The sequence below is a fragment of the Pristiophorus japonicus genome, chromosome 1 (genome assembly GCF_044704955.1).
Source record: "Pristiophorus japonicus isolate sPriJap1 chromosome 1, sPriJap1.hap1, whole genome shotgun sequence".
NCBI classification, from domain to species: Eukaryota; Metazoa; Chordata; class Chondrichthyes; family Pristiophoridae; genus Pristiophorus; species Pristiophorus japonicus.
The window spans coordinates 233,987,013-234,003,181 of NC_091977.1; the positions used below are offsets into that span (position 1 = coordinate 233,987,013).

Consider the following 16,169-nt stretch of genomic DNA (forward strand, 5'->3'; position numbering starts at 1 on the left):
AATTGAAGGCCGATAAATCCCCGGGGACTGATAGTCTGCATCCCAGAGTACTTAAGGAAGTGCCCCTAGAAATAGTGGATGCATTGGTGATCATTTTCCAACAGTCTATCGACTCTGGATCAGTTCCTATGGACTGGAGGGTAGCTAAAGTAACCCCACTTTTTAAGAAAGGAGGGAGAGAGAAAATGGGTACTTATAGCCTGGCATCAGTAGTGGGGAAAATGTTGGAATCAATTATTAAAGATGAAATAACAGTGCATTTGGAAAGCAGTGACAGGATTGGTCCAAGTCAACATGGATTTATGAAAGGGAAATCATGCTTGACAAATTTTCTGGAATTTTTTGAGTATGTAACGAGTAGAGTGGACAAGAGAGAACCAGTGGTTGTGGTGTATTTGGACTTTCAAAATGCTTTTGACAAGGTCCCACACAAGAGATTGCTGTGCAAAATTAAAGCACATGTTATTGGGGGTAATGTACTGACGTTGATAGAGAACTGGGTGGCAGACAGGAAGCAGAGTGTCGGGATAAATGAGTCCTTTTCAGAATGGCAGGCAGGGACAAGTGGGGTGCCGTAGGGCTCAGTGCTGGGACCCCAGCTATTTACAATATACATCAATGATTTGGATGAAGGAATTGAGTGTAATATCTCCAAATTTGCAGATGACACTAAGCTGGATGGCGGTGTGAGCTGTGAGGAGGACACTAGGAGGCTAGGCTGCAGGGTGACTTGGACAGGTGAGTGGGCAAATGCATGGCAGATGCAGTACAATGTGGATAAATGTGAGGTTATCCACTTTGGTAGCAAAAACATGAAGGCAGAATATTATCTGAATAGCAGCAGATTAGGAAAAGGGGAGGTGCAACGAGACCTGGGTGTCATGGTACATCAGTCATTGAAAGTTGGCATGCAGGTACAGCAGGTGGTGAAGAAGGCAAATGGTATGTTGGCCTTCATAGCAAGGGGTTTTGAATATACGAGCAGGGAGGTCTTACTGCAGTTGTACAGGGCCTTGGTGAGGCCTCACCTGGAATATTGTGTTCAGTTTTGGTCTCCTAATCTGAGGAAGGACGTTCTTGCTATTGAGGGAGTGCAGCGAAGGTTCACCAGACTGATTCCTGGGATTGCTGGACTGGCATATGAGGGGAAACTGGATCGACTAAGCCTTTATTCACTGGAGTTTAGAAGATGAGAGGGGATCTCATAGAAACATATAAAATTCTGACGGGACTGGACAGGTTAGATGCAGGAAGAAGGTTCCAGATGTTGGGGAAGTCCAGAACCAGGGGACACAGTCTAAGGATAAGGGGTAAGCCATTTAGGATTGAGATGAGGAGAAACTTCACTCAGAGAGTTGTTAACCTGTGGAATTCCCTACTGCAGAGAGTTGTTGATGCCAATTCATTGGATATATTCAAGAGGGAGTTAGATATGGCCCTTACGGCTAAAGGGATCAAGGGGTATGGAGAGAAAGCAGGAAAGGGTTCTGAGGTGAATGATCAGCCATGATTTTATTTGAATGGTGATGCAGGCTCGAAGGGCCGAATGGCTTACTCCTGCACTTATTTTCTATGTTTCATGCACGACGTGGTTGTCGACTAGCGGCTGGATATCCTGCGCGTTCTCCACCCACCATCTGTTCTTTAGGTCACAAGTTTTTTGTTGGACCTCGGCCTTCAGATGTCTGTAGAACTGCTTTCTTGTTCTCAAGTTGTGTTGCTGTTACCTGTTCAAGAATGCCTTGCGTTTGTGGCTTATTAGCTCCTGGATCTCCTGTTCATTCTTATCGAACCAGTCTTGGTGTTTACTGGTCGAGTGACCGAGTGTCTCTTCACAGGTATTAATTATGGAGGCTTTGAGGGCAGACCAGGCGCTGTGGGCATTATGCGTCTCTGGATCACTGGGAGTTGCCCGGTTGGTTGTGAGGCGCTGTCTGAATAGGGCTTTCTTAGCAGGGCCTTTGAGTGCTCCAGCGTTGATTTTCCTGCGGGATCGTTTCTGTTGCCGTTGCTGTGGTGGTCTGTCCAGCAGTCGTCAGCTCCTGTCATGGCGCGGGTGATGCAGACGTCCTTGCGGTCCCTCGCTCGGACGATGACTTGGTCTAGCAGTTGCCAGTGCTTGGATCGAGGGTGTTGCCATGAAGTCTTGTACTTGTCTTTCTGATGGAACAAGGTGTTGGTTATGACAAGGCCATGTTCTCAGATTTTGTCAGGAGGAAGGTACCGTTGGAGTTGGATTTCCCTACCCCCTCCCCAGAGGTCTTTGTCCTTTCCAACTCTGGCGTTAAAGTCGCCAAGGAGGATCAGCTTGTCGTCCGTTGGGACTCGGGACAGGGATTTTTCAAGGCTGGAGTAGAATTCCTCTTTGGTCTTGTCTGTAGCTTCCAGTGTTGAGGCATATACACTGATGACCGTAGTGCACTGGTTCTGAGCTAGGGTGAGCCGAAGAGTCGTCATTTTTTATGGTGAAGCCTTACCCCATGGAGGCGGCATTCTTCTTCTGGTTTGCCTTTTCAGAAGAAGGTATAATTACCGCCTTGCTCCTTGAGCTGGCCTTCCCTTGCCCGCTGAGTCTCGCTTAGGGCGGCAGTGTCTATGTCAAAACGTCGGAGCTCCCGAGCAACGATAGCAGTAAGTACCTGTCTGTCGCTGTTGGGATTGTCCATGAGGGTCCTGATGTTTCACATGTGTATATACGTGCGCGCATGCGCATGCACACACACATATACACATGGCATGACAACATGCCTCAGTAGAGACCATGCACCACTTCCCCATATTTACGAAAGGATATACTTGCTTTGGAAGCAGTTCAGAGAAGGTTCATGAGGTTGATTCCAGAGATGAGGGGGTTGACTAATGAGGAAAGGTTGAGTCGGTTGGGCCTCTACTCATTGGAATTCAGAAGAATGAGAGGTGATCTTATCGAAAGGTATAAGATTATGAGGGGGCTTGACCAGGTGGATGCAGAGAGGATGTTTCCGCTGATAGGAGAGACTAGAACTAGAGGGCATAATCTTAGAATAAGGGGCCGCCCATTTAAAACTGAGATGAGGAGAAATTTCTTCTGAGGGTTGTAAATCTGTGGAATTCGCTGCCTCAGAGAGCTGTGGAAGCTGGGACATTGAATAAATTTAAAACAGGGAGCGGGCAGGGAAGTGGACCCGAGTCCATGATCAGATCAGCCATGATCTTATTAAATGGCGGAGCAGGCTCGAGGAACCATGTGGCCTACTCCTGCTCCTATTTCTTATGTTCTTTATTAACAATTTCCTAATCTGGTTGATGTTTGTATGTGTAGTTTAAATTAACAAAGTAACTACATAAGCAGTATTTTCTTTCCTCCATAAAACTAGTTTGTGGTGTGGGAAATAGTTACTATGTCTAAAAGAACTATGGCTGCAATGTTTGACTGTAATTTATCTGAATACTGTACATACCGTGGGCTGTTCACTGGTGTAACCTGTGTTCAACATGAAATTGGTGTAGGGGAGGGGAGTAGAAATGCGAATTGATGGCACTGTTACTCTTTTGGAAATTGTTTAATAATCCCATTGGCAAGAGTAAAAGGTTTTTGATCCCTGAAAAATGAGTGAGGAAGAGGGAATGCTGATCACATCAAGTCACACTTTAATATGTTCCTTTAATTGTGTGCCGAATATGAGAAATTGAAAGGCTGTCTTTGTAATTCTTTAAAAAAAAATTGAGTTCTCATCATTTTCTGTGTTGCAAGACATGAAACATTTTACATGCTTGCTGTCTATTCCTCACCCATGGATCTGCAGAACATATAGCACGTTAAACTTTACCTGTTGATTTCCAGCAACAGCAGAAATATTACTTGATGTATGCCACGTTTCAGTGTAAGCCCTTTGTAGCACCAGAATGCAACAAACAACATAATCTTTAATTTTATATTGACCAGCCCTGGTAGATGGCCAAACAAGTATGTTTAGTCTTGTGCTGTCATTCAATTACATTTTTTAAATTTGACTGCTTATGCAGAGTTGGATACATAGCCCTTGATACATTTATAGTTTGTGTTGTACTATCCGCACCCCTCCTGGAACCATGTATAAATAATTTTTTTATATTTAATGCCTTTATTTTTATAAACTTAGCCAAGACTGGCGACAGATAGCTTTCAGTGGACTCTAAAAGTGTCATTTCCCCCCCCCCCCCCCCCTCAATGTGGCATCAATGCCATGGTTATTAGTGACAATGTCTTGTCAAATCCCTCCGTGGCCTCACCCCTCCCTATCTCTCGCCCCTCCTCCAGCCCTACAACCCTCCGAGATCACTGGGCTCCTCCAGTTCTGGCCTCTTGCGCATCCTGATTGCCATCACTCCGCCATTGGTGGTCATGCCTTCAACTGCCTTGGCCCTAAACTCTGCAATTCCCTCCCTAAACCTCTCCACCTCTCCTCCTTTTAAGACGCTCATTAAAACCTACCTCTTTGACCAAACTGTGCTAATAGCTTCTATGTGGCTCACTGTTAGATTTTGTTTGACAGCGCTCCTATGAAGCGCTGGGACTACGTTTTACTATGTTAAAAGGTGCTATATAAATACAAGTTGTTGATGATCCACGAAGGCAGCTGTGTCCTAGCTATCAATTTTCACCTTGAAATCTGCTTGTGTGTATTGGGGAGGGGGGAAAATATTGAGTACAAGGTAGTACTCATTGGAGAGTTTAAGTGATAAGTTATAAATCACTTGATCTTAACTGTCATTGTTTAATGATATCATCCAACCCCACTCGTTATGATCATTGCATTGTAACCGCTCTCCAGTGACTTATTGTGTGTGCATGTACAGATACATAATTTTAATGCATGCTTCAATCATAACAGAATATCTGTTGGCGAAGAAAACCATTGCCTGTGTAGGATGTGAGCGTGTATCTGATATGTTGTGTATGTTTTGTAGTTGATGCCTAGGGTGGTTATGGCATAATTGTGATGCAATTCTTGGACATTGTTGGTTGGTGACTCGGAACATATCTAGGGGAATCATGCTTGCTTCACAGGGCTCTATACTTGAGTAAGCACTGCATTTTGCAGTTGGAAAAGTTACTTTAAAATACACAATTTTAGTAATCATTAATTAAAATGAGTGCTCATTTGATCACCCAAATGTTTATTCCCTCCTCTGTTACTAATGCTGTCGCAGTGCTTCCACTTTGGCCGCAAGATCATCCATACTCTTAAATATTTAGTATTGCGCTGGTGGTTGCAATCGATGCGGTAGCAAAGTTTTAAAACATTAAATGTTTGTGTTAAAAGTTGTTGCGCAGACCATGCTGGATTTCCTTTATATTGATGGAAATAAGCTGACAGAATAGTAGTTTCCGAACTTCCAAAACATCAGCAATAGTTGTAAGACTGGAAAGCAGAGCTGAGTTTGTTTAATGTATGGAGCTATGCTTTCCTAAAATCAAGAGCAGTTGGCCAGTGTCATACAAGTGCTCAGGCAGTGGAAATAGTTTGTAAGTTATTTTAAGATTGACTCTTTATTGTTTACAGGAACTTGCATTTTATAGCACCTTTCTCATAGTAATATGTTCCAAGGCCCTTCACAGGAGCGTTATCAAACAAAATTTGACAGTCACAAAAGGAGATATTAGGACAGGTGCTTGGTCAAAGAGAGAGGTTTTAAGGCGCGTCTTAAGACAGGAAAAAGAGGTAGAGAGGTTTACGCAGGGAATTCCAGAGCTTGGGGCCTAGACAGCTGAAGGCACGGCGGCAATGGTGGAGCGATGACAAGTGGGGATGCTCAAGAGGCCAAAATTGTAGAAGCGCCAAGATCTGAGGGTTGTAGGGCTGGAAGAGGTTACAGAGGTAGGGAGGAGGGGCCCCCCATTCCTATTCCTAGCTCAGTGGCAATGAGGCAAATACCTGCTGACTTGTTGCCCTTGTAACAGCTAACTCAGCTTACCATGGATTCAAACCTGAGACTTTCCAGATCTGTATGGCTCAATACACACCATGAGCCATTTTCCAACTGGTCCACCAAAGTAGCCCAATAATAAATCAGTTTCCAGACGAAATACATGGCATCAATTGTTGAAAGTCATTATCAGTAAGGAAAAGATGCAGGGTATGACCAATTCATTCTTCAGTGTATCCTTCTCAGCAACTGTACTAAAGCCTTATTTTCAAAGCTCTAAAAGGATTAAATTATCAGGTGTGATTTGTTGCCGAGAGACACAGGTAATGATCGATAGCTTGGCAAAGTAAGGCAGCCAACAATCTAATGGAGAGGGAACATTTTCCAGATTCCAGGTAAAAATGAATGTTAAAATTAATATGCTTTTCTACAGTGACAACAGGACATTGATGGAATGTTCTTTACTTCCCAGACTGAAAATTCTGATTTGTGATAGTGATAATGTGAACTAGCTAGTACTATTCGCTTCAGTCCAAAGCAGAGATAGCTTCTGAAATAAAAAGTCACTTGTCCTCTGGACTTAATATATGTCTTCCAGTTGTCTTCTTCCTCTTAAGCAGTCCCCTGGAATCGAGGATGACTTGCTTCCACACTAAGTTCTAAGGTGACTGATGAGACCAATATGGGATCTACAGTCTCTGTTGCAGGTGGGGCAGACGGTGTTTGGAGGGATGGGTGGGTGGAATGCTTGATTCATCGTACGCTCCTTCTGCTGGTTTGTACTTGGCTTCCACGTGCTCCCAGCAAAGAGACTCAAGGTTTTCGCCACTTTCTCGGATGCTTCTCTGCTTTGAGCAGTCTTGAGCCAGGGATTCCCAAGAGTCGGTGGGGATGTTCTATTTTTTTCATGGAAGATTTGAGGGTGTTCTTGAAGCATTTTCTCTGCCCTCCTGGGACTCGCCTGCCATGACGTAGCTTGGAGTAGAGCGCTTGTTTCAGGAGTCCAGTGTCGGGCATGCGGACAATGTGGCCCGTCCATTGGAGCTGATCGAGCGTGGTTAATGTCTCAATGCTCGGGATGTTAGTCTGAACGGTTACGTTGGTGCGCCTATCCTGCCAATGATTTTGCGGATGCAGCATTGGTGGTACTTCTCCAATGCTTTGAGGTGTCTACTGTACATCATCCATGTCTCTGAAGCATGTCGGAGGGCGGGTATCACTACTGCTCTGTAGACCATGAGCTTGGTGCCGGGTTTGAGATCCTGGTCTTCGAACACTTTTCCTCAGGTGGCCGAAGGCTGCACAGGCACACTGAAGGCAGTGTTGGACTTCATCCTTGCTGATGGTAGGCTCCCAAGGTATGGAAAGTGGTTCACATTGTCCAAGGTCTTGTCATGGATCTGGATAATCGTGGAGCAGTACTGTGTGGCGGGGGCAGTTTGGTAGAGAACCTTTGTCTTACTGATGTTTAATTTAAGGCCCAGACTCTCGTACACTTCAGTGAAGGTTTGGAGTTCGGCCCCGAGTGTGCACAAACGCAAGTGTCATCTGCATATTGTAACTCAATTTGTTTGCTTTGGGACAGAGGAGGCTGAGGGGAGATCTTATTGAGGTGTATAAAATTATAAGGGGCCTGGATAGAGTGGATAGGATGGACCTATTTCCCTTAGCAGAGGGATCAACAACCAGGGGGCACAGATTTAAAGTAATTGGTAGGATGTTTAGAGGGGATTTAAGGGGAAATTTCACCCATGGCCTTTCTGTGATTCTATGACACAAGTTGGAACATGTCTTCCAGTAGGCACCACTGACAACGGACTAATATTACTGTAGGATTATAAGAACATAAGAATTAGGAACAGCAGTAGGCCATCTAGCCCCTCGAGCCTGCTCCGCCATTCAATAAGATCATGGCTGATCTGGTCGTGGACTCGGCTCCACTTACCCGCCCTCTCCCCGTAACCCTTAATTCCCTTATTGATTAAAAGTCTATCTATCTTTGGCTTGAAAACATTCAATGAGCTAGCCTCAACTGCTTCCTTGGGCAGAGAATTCCACAGATTCACAACCCTCTGGGAGAAGAAATTCTTTCTCAACTCGGTTTTAAATTGGCTCCTCCGTATTTTGAGGCTGTGCCCCCTAGTTCTAGTCTCCCCTACCAATGGAAACAACCTCTCTGCCTCTATCTTGTCTATCCCTTTCATGATTTTAAATGTTTCTATAAGATCACCCCTCATCCTTCTGAACTCCAAGGAGTAAAGACCCAGTCTACTCAATCTATCATCATAAGGTAAACCCCTCATTTCTGGAATCAGCCTAGTGAATCGTCTCTGTACCCCTTCCAAAGCTAGTATATCCTTCCTTGAGTAAGGTGACCAAAACTGCACGCAGTACTCCAGGTGCGGCCTTACCAATACCGTATACAGTTGCAACAAGACCTCCCTGCTTTTGTACTCCATCCCTCTCGCAATGAAGGCCAACATTCCATTTGCCTTCCTGATTACCTGCTGCACCTGCAAACTAACCTTTTGGGATTCATGCACAAGGACCCCCAGGTCCCTCTGCACCACAGCATGTTGTAATTTCTCCCCATTCAAATAATATTCTCTTTTACTGTTTTTTTTTCCCCAAGGTGGATGACCTCACACTTTCCGACATTGTATTCCATCTGCCAAACCTTAGCCCATTCGCTTAACCTATCTAAATCTCTTTGCAGCCTCTCTGTGTCCTCTACACAACCCGCTTTCCCACTAATCTTAGTGTCATCTGCAAATTTTGTTGCACTACACTCTGTCCCCTCTTCTAGGTCATCTGTCTATATTGTAAACAGTTGTGGTCCCAGCACTGATCCCTGTGGCACACATTCAAGCCGCACATTCATAACCCTCTCACCAACATCACTTCTAACTGCTCTTGAGGCACTCTCCACATAACAACCAAAGAGCTACAAAATGACGGTTATCGCATTTTTTTATGTATATATAATGAATGGCAGTGAGTTTAAGGCAGTAATTTGATCGTGCACTTGTTTGGATCATTATAAACTGAACTGTACTCACAGTTTATGACTCTGTCTAAACCGCTCGGCTGAATTACTGTCTCGTAACGTGCTGCCAGCCTTTTATTATCCTTGTATTGAATAACTGGCTTTATTAACTGCTATGGTAGATATGTCAATTAAATCTGTACGACCTAACGCAGTCTGTGGAGCAGAAATGGTTGGGTAAGGTTAGCGTTTTATTCTAGTGAGGCTTCTAAAGTGGTGCTGCTTGTAAATCCAGGCAGTACAATATTTTTTTACTAGAGTTCAAAGGATGTGCATGCATTGGAAGCTGGTTAGAATATCAAATGAAATGGAGCTAACTTGAAACTTGACAGTATGGGGTTGAGGGGAGGAATAGAAAGATCGTTGGGGGGGTGGGGGGGTGGTTGGGAGTATTTGTCATTCCCTGTTTTAAAAGAAATTAAATCAAGTGCTGCATTTCTGTCGACCTACAAGTGCTGTGTTCGGTGAGATGGAATGGCTAATTATACCCTCACAGTTTTGAATATCCCAGGTGCCACCTCGAACTTCAGAAATCCTCTCTGAATCATGAAGTGCTAATTGAATCAATTTGCTTCCCTTTTTGTCTACTGCAACAGCCCCATTAACAGGTTTATAACTCACTACGTGCTTGCTTTATGCCTGGGTCTTAGTGAGCCGATTGTCACGAGGGAGCGGAGTGCAGCGATATGGTGCTTGAGTGTACAGTAACCTGAACCAAGTTATGATATGACTGTACCCTGCAGAGACAGTATATTCCCGAGTAGTTTAAATTGTATCTGGTATCTTTGCAGTTTCAACTGCTGATACCCAATACCGCTGCCACCTGCCAGTTACCAGACACCTGGCATATGGCATGTAGTCTCATTACATTCCTAATTTAAAACTTTGAAAATGAACACAGCACCGGGGTGGAGGAGCAGGGAGACGCGAAAGAATAAATGCAGCCGTATCTCGCTTCCATTTTTACGACCGGCACAATAGTTTTTTTTTAAAACATCATATGGTTGAAATTGTAGGCGTTGTTGATGGAAGGGTAAGGAGACGATCCAATTTAAAGTTAGTACCTCCCAACCGAGCACCTGTGTCCAAACAAAGCTGTGGATTGTACCGTAGACTTTTGTGACAAAGATCTTGCCAGCACATACAGTTCAGGCAGATTTAATTTCATTTGATGTTCACTAAACTTGGACATTGGAAGCCACATCAGGTACCGGTGTCGCTATACAACCTTTTATTTTTACTGTTCCAGTTTGGTTTTGTGCTTAAGATTTTTTTTTCTGGCGGTGGGGGCGGTCGGCGTGGAACGGGGTTGAAGATGAAGTTTGGGGACATTTTTCTTCTTCTGGAGTAGGAGTATCCGGTTTCCTCGGGACCGAACAGGGCAACTTTAATGTAACTTAAAAGTTTCTTCCCTGGCTTCTTCAGCCTGCCCCATTACCTTGAGAAGTTCCTTGAGATCCAATTTCAAAAGAACACTCTTTACTTGACCAGTCATGGATATTCGGAATCGAGGTGAGTGTTCTGTTCTGTTTTGTGTTAGTCAGATTGCCCTCAATTTGGGAACGTTGCAAGCTGAGATGTTAAGAGCAGCTTCATAAGTGGGGTTAATTTTGTCTGAATTATTTAAGTGGGTGGTAGGTTATATCATAAATGTATTTATCATTCATTCGAATTATGTTTAAATCGGAATTTTTCCTGTGGGTAGAAGAATATCATAGTGTTTATATAAATAAAAGTCAGATATATATGTGAAAGCAAAGCACTTAAGTTACAATTAATCTCCCTTCACTTCTGCTAGCAACTCAGCCCAATCATCTCATTTTTACAAGTGCTGTTCTGCAAATCAGATAACAGGTATAAGATATACTTGAAAGCAATGGCCAAAAGCTAACCTGGCATTGCCACAAAAAAGTTTGGACAATCAGTATCTTTTAATTTAGTGAATGTAACATTTAATTTGATACCTTTTTTGAGAATCGACTGGTTATTAAGTACTTAGAAAACTCCATATTAAAGATGCTTTTTCTTCAAAGGTATAATGTGATTTTTTTTTCTCATGTGAGAAAAAGGGGGAAAAAAATCGAACTTTAGAACCAAAAGGTACTTAGTTTTGTGAACAACTATTGAACTATTGTAGATGTGAAAAGCCGATACCACACACAAACATAGAAAATAGGTGCAGGAGTAGGCCATTCGGTCCTTCGAGCCTGCACCACCATTCAATAAGATCATGGCTGATCATTCACCTCAGTACCCCTTTCCTGCTTTCTCTCCTTACCTCGTGATCCCTTTAGCCGTAAGGGCCATATCTAACTCCCTCTTGAATATATCAAATGAACTGGCATCAACAACTTTCTGCGGTCGAGAATTCCACAGGTTAACAACTCTGAGTGAAGAAGTTTCTCCTCATCTCAATCCTAAATGGCTTACCTCTTATCCTTAGACTGTGTCCCCTGGTTCTGGACTTCCCCAACATCGGGAACATTCTTCCTGCATCTAACCTGTCCAGTCAGAATTTTATATGTTTCTATGAGATCCCCTTTCATCCTTCTAAACTCCAGTGAATAAAGGCCCAGTCGAGCCAGTCTCTCCTCATATGTCAGTCCTGCCATCCCGGGAATCAGTCTGGTGAACCTTCGCTGCACTCCCTCAATAGCAAGAACATTCTTCCTCAGATTAGGAGACCAAAACTGAACACAATATTCCAGGTGAGGCCTCACCAAGGCCCTGTACAACTGCAGTAAGACCTCCCTGCTCCTATACTCAAATCCCCTAGCTATGAAGGTCAACATACCATTTGCCGCCTTCATCGCCTGCTGTACCTGCATGTCAACTTTCAATGACTGATGTACCATGACACCCAGGTCTCATTGCACCTCCCCTTTTCCTAATCTGCCGCCATTCAGATAATATTCTGCTTTCGTGTTTTTGCCACCAAAGTGGATAACCTCACATTTATCCACATTATACTACATCTGCCATGCATTTGCTCACTCGCCAACCTGTTCAAGTCACCCTGCAGCCTCTTAGCATCCTCCTCACAGCTCACACCGCCACCCAGCTTAGTGTCATCTGCAAACTTGGAGATATTACACTCAATTCCTTCATCTAAATCATTGATGTATATTGTAAATAGCTGGGGTCCCAGCACTGAGCCCTGCGGCACCCCACTGGTCACTGCCTGCCATTCTGAAAAGGACCCGTTTATCCCAACTCTCTGCTTCCTGTCTGCCAATCGATTACTCTGTGGTTGGTTGATGTCCAAGTACAGGACATGCAGTGGCCAGCAGTGTCATGAGATGAATGCCTCTACTTTTGTGAGGGTGACCAGAAGGTTCTCATTTTGTGAATTATCACGCCTTTGATGGCATATTCACTAGTTGTGAGATATACGATTAGCTTATGATTTGACACCTAACAACAGCTTGCATTTATAAAGCGTCATTAATGTAATAAAATGTCCCAAGGTGCTTCAAAGGAACGTGATCAAACAAATTTGACACCGAGGCACATGAGATAGTAGGACAGGTGACCAAAGCTTGGCCAAAGAGGCAGGTTTTAAGAGCGTCTTAAAGGAGGAAAGAGAGTAAGAGAGGCTGAAATGTTTAGAGCTTGGGGTCTTGGCAGCTGAAGGCACGGCCACCAACCAGGGAAGTGTAAGAGGCCAGAATTGGAGAAGCGCAAAGATCTTGGAGGGTTATAGAGCTGCAGGAGATTCCCAAGCTAGGGAGGGGGTGAGGCCATGGAGGGATTATAAAACAAGGACGAGAATTTTAAAATCCAGAGCTGCTTAACTGGGAGCTAATATAAGTCAGCAAGCACAGGGATGATGGGTGAATGAAAGTTGGTGCGAGTTAGGACACTGGCAGCTGGGGTTTGGATGACCTCAAGTTTATGGAGAGTAGAATGCATTGCAATCGTCAAGTCTAGAGGTAACAAACGCATGAGGGTTTCAGCAGCAGATGAGCTGAGGCGGTGGGGTCGAGCAATGTTCTGGAGATGGGAAAACCAAAGTGAAGATACGCATCTCATCACGTTGCTGGCCCAGAAGTGTGCTGTTTATAGTGTCAATACGTGGATAATTTTAAAATTGAGTTATATTTTTATGACAGAAGATGCGTATATGTGAAAAAGTATTTGAGTGTTTGTTTTCCAAAGTCCATGTGTGATGCGAAAGAAATTAAATGTGGAAGGAGTGTGACTTCTATTTAGCACGTGTGAGAATGAAAATGTGTCCAACGATCGTTTGCACAATTACCTGTGATGGCAACTTGTCAACTCTGTTCTCAGTGTAGCTTTTTGAAGCTTTCATTGGTGAATGCAATCATTTTCTGTCATGTTCAAAACGCTCCACTACCCAACCAACTGAAACATGTCCAATAAAATAGGCGCAAGTGAGTTCCTGTCTTGTAATGCACTCCATGGGCTTAAAATTTGCCAACTTTGTGCCCAGTTTTTCGGTGATATTTCCGGCCCATGGAGTGCATTACAAGACAGAAACTCACTTGCGGGCCCAATCTAAAGCGCATCTCCATTCAGTTGCGAACCAGGAAATTCGGAGAAGTCTTGTGCCGACGGTTTTTAAGTACCACTGAGGAGCGGACCGCTGGCGTGCAAGACTCGAAATAGCGCTTTCGCCAAAAATGTAGCTCAGTGCGCCCGTAGTTAGGACAAAAAAAACGCCTGGGAAAAATCTGCGTTGCACCCCTTGGAACAGTGGTAGGTATGAAGACCTACAAAAAAGCCAAGTTAAAGTTTTTATTTTTTAATTCTTTTGCAGTGATTCGATAGTTAAGTGACTTGTGAATGTTTTGTGATTTTTTTTTTTTTAATTTGTTTTTTGCTATTTTTATTTTGGTGTTTTTCCACCTCCCTCGGCCAACTTGCAGTGGTATTGGCCTCGGGAGAAAAGTTGCAGAAAATTCATGGTTTGCGCCACGAATCCTCGTGCAACACCGATTTTTACCGCTGGGCAAACTGAAGCCCGAATTTTAGTCCTCATAGCGGTAGCGGAGTCAAAGCAGTATTTACAAAAATACCACTATCACCAAAAATGGAATTTCTAGCCCCATGTATATTAGTACATTATTTGAGGGTAGGACTTCTATTATCTATCTTCCTTGTCCATGCAGTGCCTGCCTTCGTCTCTTCTCAATTGCCTCCGAGGGAAGCATGTCTTGATTTGACTCACATTTCTTTTTCCACCTCCTGGAGAAATGCCCGGCCTCCACTTAGCACCTCTCCTTGCAGCTGCTGAGATCAGTGTAACAGATTGATGGCTCAACCAATCCACAGTGTTGCTGGTTAGGACTGTGCCGTTGTTCTGACCCTTCTCTATCACTCTATCCCTCTACCATGAACTGTCCATGACCTATACCGCTCTGCAAGTGATCCCCCAAGAGGTGTATGCGACCAATCCTAAGCGCATCTCCATTCAGTTTCTAAAAAATAAACGCCCTTTCTGTAAGACCATAGCTGAGATTGGTAACTCTACACATGGGAAGTCTTGAGTACAAACTTAGATCTTGCCATTGGCGGCACAGCAAATTGGAGCCGAGTGTGCTGTGGGGCGAAGGTGTAAATACGGATTCTTTTCCCTCAATCTGGTTCAGCGAATTCACTGAGTCGAACACTGTTGCCGCTTATAACAAAGCAGACTTTATTGTTTGTTTCACCGGCCGGGACTTATCAGAAAGAAGGAATGCTCTCCCTCTAGAGTGCACCCACTCCCTACGGACAAATCTTGTTACAATGTAGGTGCGCAACGGTTATACATTTTCATTACATGATACAATTTGAATGACATTCAATTCAGCCTATCCCCTTATGATCCCTCCTTCCCTTTGTCCACTCATGAGCCGACATCTGTATGGGCTGTTTTTACACACACAGCCTTTCAGAACCTTTCTCACCCTTTATTGTTTCAAGTTTACTGGTGTGACTTAGCAAGACCTTGGAGCCAGTCTGTTATTTGTGCCAATGTTGTAACATTTGCAATCTGACATTCTTAAGGCTATTCCTCCATGAATCCTTTGTTCAATTTCACTGTCCCTATACATTTTCCCACATTCTCAACGTCAATGTCTCTATACATTCTCATTCCCCCCTTTTATCATTCCATGATAACCCTTAGGATTATTCTAGGAGTATCGCATTCAGCCGTTCACACTCTCTTTCCTGATCCTCCTTGTCGAGTAGGTCTTTAGTTTGCTCGATCATAACCCGGGAGCTCGTGACCACAAGAGGGTTTGCTAACCTTGCCATCATGGCTTTACAACAAAGGTTAAAGCAACCAACAATCAAGCAACAGGTAATTATTACTACGATGAGAATAATTGCCCCATGCATTAGATAGGATCCCCAGGATCCACCTAATAGCCATTCAAACCAGCTAGATCCTCCTGCTGGCGTGGATAACTTCTTCACCTCCCTTCTTATGTGATCAGCGAGATTGGTTATGTTTTCTGAACTATCGGGAATGTAAGTGCAACATTCAGATCCTACCAGGGCACACGTTCTCCCTTTCTCAGCTAACAGATAATCGAGGGTCATTCGGTTTTGTAATGCCAGGGTCCGCATTGCTACCATTTCGGCCGTGATGTCCTCCAGAGCTTCAGCAGTATAGTTAGCTATCTGTTCCAATACCCTCTCTAGGTTCTGTACTTCATCCATGATGCGTCCTATCCCGAATGGGAACATCATGACCCCAAAGAAACTTTTGGTGGGGGTGAGGGCTCGCCTGTCGGCTGGAGGCATGTGCTTCCGCCAGGGTACGTATTTGCCGCACAAATGGCACCACATATCCCAGATAGCAGGACCCTGTCCATCGCCTAGGCAACCAGGGATATGCCCTATGCCAGCACACAAATACGCTGCCTTCTGATATATTGTGTCGGGGTCCCAAGAATGGGCCCACAGACCTCCACCTGTTTTATTCGGAAGGTGAGAGAGGATAGTGACTCGTGCACCTGTTGTGATGTTGAGACTGTGTGGGCAATTGCTGTACCCTATGATATGTCCCTTGCTACTGGTGTCATTTCGGGTTAAACATATGTTCCCGATTGGCCTCCCGATCCCCGAGGTATTGGTCAGGGCTAAGAATGGGGGTTCCTTTTCACGGTCGTAGGTTGGTTGGTACTATCCCTGGAACGTTTGACTAATGGGGTACCCAGCACTCCCACTTGGTGACGTCCCCGTGGTTGTCCACATGGTAACGGTATGATGCTCCTTCTGC

The 16,169-nt window shown here is 44.3% G+C and overlaps 1 protein-coding gene across 5 annotated transcripts in view; it reads left to right on the forward strand.

Annotated features, from left to right (window-relative positions):
• LOC139269157 (uncharacterized protein KIAA1958) overlaps nt 1–16,169 on the forward strand; it is a 140,609-nt gene that overhangs the window by 15,242 nt on the left and 109,198 nt on the right. Inside the window, exon 2 of one of the 5 annotated variants that reach the window (XM_070888273.1) lies at nt 664–738. The exons of the other annotated variants lie outside the window; for them this stretch is intronic. The gene's annotated coding sequence lies outside the window, so the exon portion shown is untranslated. The remainder of the gene's footprint in view (nt 1–663; nt 739–16,169) is intronic. 5 annotated transcript variants of the gene reach the window in all.